The 9,469-nt window shown below is 48.3% G+C and overlaps 1 pseudogene; it reads right to left on the bottom strand.

Moving 5' to 3' along the window:
• Window positions 1-723: 723 nt before the first annotated feature.
• On the bottom strand, window positions 724-1,109 carry LOC135878145 (histone H2B 8-like; annotated as a pseudogene).
• Window positions 1,110-9,469: the final 8,360 nt, after the last annotated feature.

Genomic DNA, 9,469 nt, shown 5'->3' with positions numbered 1-9,469 from the left:
AGATTTTTTGGCTCCCGAGGACAGCATTATATTGAGGTAGAGGTGTATTTGCAATCTGTCTGGCAGACTGACTCAACCGAGGACCCCTTTTTCTGCCTTGACAAGAAACAAGGAATTCAGTCAAGTCTGAGCCATGTTTAAAGTACAATTTAATTGAATATTTTACCTGAAGTGTGAATGCCCTAGTAGAAAAGGAATCTGTGGAAAACACATCTTTTCCTTCTAGTCTTTTATTTAATTGAAGTACCCTGGTGTGTCTGCCTGGCTTTATTACAGCATTTCACCTAAGGTTACCATTATCAAAGCAACCCATTTTGGAATATATACTAAAAGGCTGTTTTGGGTGCAGTCACTCTAATAAAGATAACATCCCCTATTCCCTTGACAGAAATTGAACAAGTGTGACAAAGTCAGACCATATGCAGTGTTGTTGTAGCGGTGTTGGTCCCAGAGACAAGGTGAATGAAGTAATATCTTTCTGTTAGTGAGAGAGACAAGCATTCGAGCTTACACAAACTTTGCATTTAGCACTGACACTCTGAGTTAGTTTCCCAGACCTGAAGAAGCCTTCCGTGTAAGCTCAAAAGCTTCTCTCTCTCACCAACAGAAGTTGGGCAAATAAAAGATATTACCTCATCCACCTTGTCTTTCTAAAGTCAGACCGGACAAGTGGTAGAGAGTGGGGTTTTTTAATTGATGTATCTTGGGGAGTACAGAGACGGGTTACTTGGAGCTGGTCTACTTGGTCACAGCCGTGCTACCCTGAGACACGGCCTGCTTAGCCAACTCCCTGGGCAGCAGCAGGCGCACAGTGGTCCGGTCTGGATCTCCCGAGAGGTGATGATGGAGCGCTTGTTATAATGCGCCAGGCAGGACACCTCCCCAGCAGTGCGCTCGAAGATGTCATTGACAAAGGAATTCATGATGCCCATGGCCTTAGAAGAGATGCCGGTGTCGGGGTGAACCTGCTTCAGCACCTTGGAGCCATAAATGGAGTAACTCTCCTTCCTGGTCTTGCTGCGCTTCTTATCCCCTTTCTTCTGGGTCTTGGTCACCGCTTTCTTGGAGCCCTTCTTGGGAGCAGGAGCAGATTTCGCCGGCTCAGGCATCTCAATAGCTAATCTCACAGCATAGAACAGGAACAGTGCGGGAAGACACGTATATCAGCCCTAGAAGGGTAAAGGTCCTTCTCCCCATGAGCTGAAAAGAGGTTACCTCTGGTCAACTAGGGACATCTGAGTTCAATTAAGGGCTGCCTGTGACCTTTAAAAACCCCTCTTCTTGTGAGAGAGAGGGAGGAAAGAGGAGAGATGAGCTGCAGCAGGGTGAAAAGGCTGCTCCTGAGTAGAAGGCTGCTCTCCTCCCTATAAAGGAAGCAACTGAGGGTATGTCTACACTACAGGATTAATCCGAATTTATATAATTCGAATTTAGGAAACCGATTTTATAAATTCGAATGTATTCGGCCACACTAGGCTCCATTAATTCGGTGGTGTGCGTCCAAGCTACCGTAGTAGCATCGATTTCCAGAGCGTTGCATTGTGGGTAGCTTTTCCATAGCTATCCCATAGTTCCCGCAGTCTCCACCCCCCTTGGAATTCTGGGTTGAGACCCCAGTGCATGATGGGGCAAAAAACATTGTCGCAGGTAGTTCTGGGTACAGCCTCCCCCTCCCTCCCTGAAAGCAACGGCAGACAACCATTTCGCGCCTTTTTTCCTGAGTGAACTCTGCAGACTCCATTCCGCAGCAAGCATGGATCCCGTTGTGCTCCAGAACGCAGTCTTGAACATTATAAACACCTCGCGCGTTCTCGTGGAGTTTATGCTTACCCAGGACCAGAAAAAAGAGGCGAGGAGGAGGAGGCGGCGATTGCAGCGCAGCGACCAGCGTGATGAGGACATGGACACGGACACAGAATTCTCTGAGACCGCGGGCCCCGGTGCTTTGGAGATTATGATGTTAATGGGCCAGGTTATAGGCTTGGAACGCCGATTCTGGGCCCGGGAACTTTGTGACTTGCTTTCCCCTGCCCTGAAGCACCAGAATACCAAGATGAGAGCAGCCCTCACAGTTGAGAAGCGAGTGGCGATAGCCCTGTGGAAGCTTGCAATGCCAGACAGCTACCGGTCAGTCGGGAATCAATTTGGAGTGGGCAAATCTACTGTGGGGGCTGCTGTGATGCAAGTAGCCAAAGCAATCACGGAGGTGCTGCTACGAAAGGTAGTGACTCTGGGAAATGTGCAGGTCATAGTGGATGGCTTTGCTGCAATGGGATTTCCTAACTGTGGTGGGGCGATAGATGGAACCCATATTCCTATCTTGGCACCGGAGCACCAGGGTACCCAGTACATAAACCGCAAGGGGTACTTCTCAATGGTGCTGCAAGCACTTGTGGATCACAAGGGACGTTTCACCAACATCCATGTGGGCTGGCCGGGAAGGGTTCATGACGCTCGCGTCTTCAGGAACACCAATCTGTTTAAACGGCTGCAGCAAGGGACTTACTTTCCGGACCAGAAAATAACCGTGGGGGATGTTGAAATGCCAATTGTTATTCTTGGGGACCCAGCCTACCCCTTAATGCCATGGCTCATGAAGCCATACACAGGCAGCCTGGACAGGAGTCAGGAGTTGTTCAACTACAGGCTGAGCAAGTGCAGAATGGTGGTAGAATGTGCATTTGGCCGTTTAAAAGGTCGCTGGCGATCCTTATTGACTCGCTCAGACCTCAGCCAAACCAATATCCCCATTGTTATTACTGCTTGCTGTGTGCTTCACAATCTCTGTGAGAGCAAGGGGGAGACCTTTATGGCAGGGTGGGAGGCTGAGGCAAATCGCCTGGCTGCTGATTACTCGCAGCCAGACACCAGGGCGATTAGAAGAGCACACGATGAAGCGCTGCGCATTAGGGAAGCTTTGAAAACCAGTTTCATGACTGGCCAGGCTACAGTGTGAAATTTATGCTTGTTTATCCTTCCTGAAAACCCGCCCCCTTTATTGACTCATTCTCTGTAAGGAACCCAACCTCCCCCTTCCCCCAGCTTGCTTTCAAAGGAAATAAAGTCACCATTGTTTAAAAATCATTTATTCTTTATTAATTGATTATAAAAAGAGGGAGAGAACCTGAGTGGGGTTTGGGAGGAGGATCAGCGGGAAAGAAAAGCCCAGTAAAAAAAGGTTAAAAATATGGCAGCCTTTTGCTTGGGCTGTCCACTGGGGTGGAATGGGAGGGTGTACGGAGCCTCCCCCCCCCCCCCGTGTTCTTAAACGTCTGGGTGAGGAGGCTATGGAACATGGTGAGGAGGTAGGGGGGTTATACAGGGGCTGTAGCGGCACTCTGTTCTCCAGCAGCCGTTCCTGAAGCTCCACCAGATGCCGGAGCATGTCTGTTTGCTCACGCAGCAGCCCCAGCGTTGCTTCCCGACTCCTCTGATCTTCCTGCCGCCACCTCTCATCTCGAGCGTCTCTCCTGTCCTCACGTTGGTCCCTCATGTCCTCACGGTCACTGGCTTCTTTCCTATACTTGCAAACCGTCTCCTTCCACTCATTCAGATGAGCTCTTTCACTCCTAGTGGATTGCATGATTTCGGCAAACATCTCTTCTCTCGTTTTTTTTTTACGACGCCTTATCTGGGATAGCCTTCGGGAAGGAGTAGGGAGGCTTGAAACATTTGCACCTGCTGGAGGGAGTGAAAAAAAGAGAGAATTTTTTTAAAAGATACATTTTTCAGAACAATGCTTATACTCTTTCACGGTGTATACTATTCACATTACATAGCACATGTGATTTCTGTGCAAGGTCGCATTTTGCCTCTTAATATTGAGTGCCTGTGGCTTTGCTGCTAGAGATCACAGACGCAGGTCCGGGCAACAGAATTCACCTTGCATGCTGCCATGGTAAGCCACTGTCTTTAGGCATCTGCGCCCTGCTTTCCCACATACCAAGCAAAGCCCGTTGTGCTGCAGTTTTCCTGTTAGCTTGTTTTCTGCTGCTGAAGGTTAACACCCCCCCACCCGCCATGAATTCTCTGGGATGAGTGCTTTCTCCCTTCCCCCACCGCGTGGCTGGTATCAGGGAAGATCCCTGCAGGAACCAAACTAACACCCCCCCCCCCACCACCCGCCATGAATTCTCTGGGATGAGTGCTTTCTCCCTCCCCCCACCGCGTGGCTGGTATCAGGGAAGATCCCTGCAGGAACCAAACTAACACCCCCCCCCCCACCCGCCATGAATTCTCTGGGATGAGTGCTTTCTCCCTTCCCCCACCGCGTGGCTGGTATCAGGGAAGATCCCTGCAGGAACCAAACTAACACCCCCCCCCCCACCCGCCATGAATTCTCTGGGATGAGTGCTTTCTCCCTTCCCCCACCGCGTGGCTGGTATCAGGGAAGATCCCTGCAGGAACCAAACTAACACCCCCCCCCCCCCACCCGCCATGAATTCTCTGGGATGAGTGCTTTCTCCCTCCCCCCACCGCGTGGCTGGTATCAGGGAAGATCCCTGCAGGAACCAAACTAACACCCCCCCCCCCCCCACCCGCCATGAATTCTCTGGGATGAGTGCTTTCTCCCTCCCCCCACCGCGTGGCTGGTATCAGGGAAGATCCCTGCTAGCAAAACGCGAAAAGCTCTGGGCCAATCCTCCCCCCCCCCTTTGCACTTGGCTAAATGCAGGGAAGGATTTCTTTTCAGCCACAGGCAAACAGCCCAGTAGGAACGGCCACCTCTGTCCCCTTAATTAAATTCCCTTATTTCAACCAGGTTACCCTAAGCGATATCACTCTCCTGAGGATTACACAGCAAGATAAAGAACGGATGTTGCTTGAATGCCAGCAAACACCGGGACCATACGCTGCCAGGCTCTGTCAGGCAATGATACCAGATTACTTGCTACTAGCATGGCGTGGTCAAGTGTCCTACCATGGAGGACGGAATAAGGCTGCACTGCCCAGAAACCTTGTGGCAAGGCTTTTGGAGTACCTCCAGGAGAGCTTCATGGAGATGTCCCTGGAGGATTTCCGCTCCATCCCCAGACATGTTAACAGACTTTTCCAGTAGTTGTACTGGCTGCGAATGCATCCCAAGTGCTCAGGGCAAATTAATCATTAAAAATGCTTGCTTTTAAAACATGTTTTATATTTTAAAAGGTAAACTCACCTGAGGTCCCTTCCATGGGGTCATGGTCTTGGGTGCTGGCTTGGGAGGGTACTTCAGTCAGGGTGAGAAACAGATCCTGGCTGTTGGGGAGAACGGAGAGCTGGGTGCTCTCTGCCAGCTCGTCCTCCTCCTCCTCCTCTTCCCCTTCCACGGAATCATCAGGTGTACCTGATGAGATTATCCCCATCTCGGAATCCACAGTCAGAGGTGGGGTAGTGGTGGCGCCCCCCCCTAGAAATGCATTTAGCTCAGCGTAGAAGCGGCATGTCCGCGGCTCTGACCTGGAGCGACCGTTTGCCTCCTTTGCTTTTTGATAGGCTTGTCTGAGCTCCTTGACTTTCACGCGGCACTGATCTGTGTCCCTATTGTGGCCTCTCTCCATCATGCCCTTGGAAATTTTTTCATAAGTTTTGGCATTTCGTCTTTTCGAACGCAGTTCTGCTAGCACTGAATCCTCTCCCCATATAGAGATCAAATCCAGTACCTCCTGTACGGTCCATGCTGGTGCTCTTTTTCGATTATCAGCCTGCATGGTTACCTGTGCTGATGAGCTCTCTGTGGTCACCTGTGCTCTCCACGCTGTGCAAACAGGAAATGAAATTCAAATGTTCCCGGGGCTTTTCCTGTCCACCTGGCCAGTGCATGCGAGTTCAGATTGCTGGCCAGAGCGGTCACAATGGTGCACTGTGGGATAGCTCCTGGAGGCCAATAACATCGAATTGCGGCCACACTAACCTTAATTCGGATTAACAATACCGATTTTGACGCTACTCCTCTCGTCGAGGAGGAGTACAGAAATCGAATTAAAGGGCCCTTTAATTCGAATTAAATGACTTCGTTGTGTGGACGGGTCAAGCGTTAATTCGAATTAAGGCAGCTAAATCCGAATTAAAGTCGTAGTGTAGACCAGGCCTATGTTAATGGACTGTTTGGGGAAAGACTGGCACCCAGAGGCCAGCATAACAAGGTAACACCCCAGAGAGGGAGCAGGAGAGGAATTCCCTTTTTGTGTTAGGAACTTGGTTCTTAGTGTTTGGCTGAAGAGTGCTCCGTGGGCCTACTCTGAGGCCCACCTTGTAAATATTGGGGAAAAAAACCCGAGTGAGGCATAAAGGCTCTGCAGAGTGGGACTGATTTACTCCAGACACCCCTGCCTCCTCCTGAGGGGGGACCCTGAGCCCAGAGAGGTGAAGGAGGTGTCTTGCTATGTAAGCATTAGTGCTGTGCTTGCATAACCACATACCTCCATGGTAAGCTGCCTGCTGCCACCCATGACTACCTCCACTGATGGCGTAAAGGGCCTTTGATCTCAGCGGGGTAGACAGACAAGAAAGAACATGTTGTGAACTAGCACACTGAGAAGTCTATGCTAAAATCAAAGATTAGTGGCTTACTTATTACTGCCCCCTCCCGCAAGCTTAGCATTAACTCATGCTAAATGACCCACACGGGGAAATCAGAAGCAAGGATTAATAAAGGTTTAATGGTGGAGGTTTTGTGTTTGAAAGTGGCAGACTCTAACAGCGCTAGGAAACAATAAAGCCCTCCCTTTCCCCCCACCGGTAACCACTGGAAGAGTGTGTATGTGTGTGCGTGTGTGCGCGTGTGTGCGCGCATTTTACCACATGGAATGAGCTGCTGTATCTTGCCTAGTAGAATTACATTCCTTTCTAGGCTATAATTAGCTCCATACTAATCCAGTCTTGAGTACTTTTTCTAATGTATGCCAGTGTTTGCATCTTCTTGACATCTGTCTTATAAAACCACTTACAGATCATTTTCCTAGTCAGGGTTGGCTTTTAACTAAAGGGTGAATATAATTGTGCTGAAAAGGTTGGATTTTAAACAAGTCACATAATACAGTGTGAGTCTGTACTGGAGGTTGTTCTTGGTGTAAGTTTCGCTCTAGTACTAGGTTGTCTAGTAATCTCAACACAACCACAACAACAAAAAGTGAAATGGAAATGATCACAGTACAGAAGGAAAACACACACACAAGTATGCAATGAGAATAACAACTGAAAAAATAGAGAACCAATAGCTTAAATAAGTGGAAATAAATTTGTTCTTTTAATGTTGACTTCTAAAAAAACCTTTGGTAGTTTCTATAAAAAATCCATTCAAACTTTTCCTGGGAAGGAATAGAAACCACCTCTTGTGTTACGTGCTTGTGGGGAAATAACATCCTGATGTCAATCAATCCAAGCCATTCCAGAGGGACATGTCTACAGCACAACCCACTTGTCTTCCAAACTTCCGTAGCAGTGATGGCTCAAAAGGGCTGTAGAATCTTTCCTCCCCATGTCACTGGTCCAAATTCAGCCCTGACTTGTAGTGACTGAGAGCTATTGCTGGCTGAAGGTTGTTCAGGGGCTTCTGTGAAATGAGCTGGTGAACGCAGTGCAGTTCCTAGAGATAGGAGTCTGTGTCGCTAACCTGTCACCACAATGGCCTCCATAACTGACACCCTGAGAGAGGCTAAGACTCAGGAGACCAACTTACCTTCTTGGCCTCTAGAGGTTTGTGGTGATCATTACAATGCTGATGTGACATATGGTTCATCCAGATGAGTCATGGCAAATTGATGGGGCAAGGTGCAAAAACCTGTGCTGCTGCTCCACGCTGCTGTGCTTGTGTGACGTTATTGACATGAACTGGGACCGTATAGATCATTGTTGCAACCAAGGTCTTGTAGTGGCACCAAATCTTTTATAAAGGGGGTCAAATAAGGTGTCTAAGACAAGGTTATGGTTTGCTGGTTATGATTATGCTGTCTATATGTGTGTATCATTTTTGTAGTTGAAGTTATGAATATTGGCTCTATACTATCTGTATTTCAAATTTATGCTATGCTTCTGGGTGACACCCCAGACAAGTTGGTGTCAGCTCTGCCTAGCCTGCTTGATGGCCCATTAAGGACCATCAGCTATACAATTGACCCATTGAGAGAAGGCAGATATGCCTTGTGACTCAGTAAAGTAGGCAGGGACTTGCCCATGTGACTCAAACTCCATTTTGCTGTAATTTTCCACAGGAAGAACAAAGAGGTGTTCTTACACCTGGGGAAAAGACTATAAAAGGCTAATGCCTCTCCTCCATCTTGTCTTCAATCCTGCTTCATACCTCTGGAGGGACTTTGCTACAAACGGAAGCTCTACACAAAGGACTGATGACCCATCCCAGCTGGGAATGTACTCCAGAGACTTGATTTGAACCTGCAGTTTATTCTATCACTGCTACAAGCCTGAACCAAGAACTTTGCCATTACTGTATGTAATTGATTCCATTTAACCAATTCTATCTCTCATCTATATCTTTTTCCTTTTATGAATAAACCTTTAGATTTTGGATTCTAAAGGATTGGCAACAGCGTGATTTGTGGGTAAGATCTAACTTGTATATTGACCTGGGTCTGGGGCTTGGTCCTTTGGGATCAGGAGAACCTTTTTTCTTTTACTGGGGTATTGGTTTTCATAACCATTTGTCCCCATAACGAGTGGCACTGGTGGTGATACTGGAAAACTGGAGTGTCTAAGGGAATTGCTTGTGTGACTTGTGGTTAGCCAGTGGGGTAAAACTGAAGTCTTCTCTGTTTGGCTGGTTTGGTTTGCCTTGGCGTGCATAGAAACCCCAGCCTTGGGCTGTAACTGCCCTGCTTTAAGTAACTTGTCCTGAATTGGCACTCTCAGTTGGGTCCCACCAGAACCAGCATCGTTACAGCTTGTTCTGTGGCTAAACAAGGACTTCTGCCTCCACAGCTGTAAATCCAGCACTAAATCTATTCAGGACTACAAGGCCTGGCTCATTGGGAGCTGTCTGCGAGAAGGTGCAGAGAGCAGCACATGTTCTAGGAGGGCTGCTCCATTTGAGCATTCTGTCTTTCATGCACTCTAGTTGAGTAGCCTTTTCTCCCAGTAACCAGTATGTCCAGACAACAGTATCTTTCTGCCCCATCCCCTATCACACTATTCCTCTGGCATGTATTAAGTATGTGTGTTTTGAGGAGGCATCACAGAGATCCCATCTCTAATTGTTAACATCTCGAGGAGGAGCCAAAATGTTGTAACAACCAGGCAAGGTACTAACAAACTTCAACAGGACTTTATTTTTAAAGTGGAAACCTCTTTACCAAGCTGCTGCTGCACCCTCTGTAACTCTCATTCTGCCTCCGCACCTGCTCCCCCCTCCTTCCTGTTTCCTGTCCTTTCAGACTCCCAACAGCCAGTGCTCCCAGTTCTCCCAGTTCTAATAATTACAAGCAACATCTAAACACCACAGAGTCATAGTGGATCACAAGCTAAATATGAGTCA

The sequence above is a fragment of the Emys orbicularis genome, chromosome 4 (genome assembly GCF_028017835.1).
Source record: "Emys orbicularis isolate rEmyOrb1 chromosome 4, rEmyOrb1.hap1, whole genome shotgun sequence".
NCBI lineage: Eukaryota > Metazoa > Chordata > Testudines > Emydidae > Emys > Emys orbicularis.
This window is presented reverse-complemented; position numbering and strand designations above follow the sequence as displayed.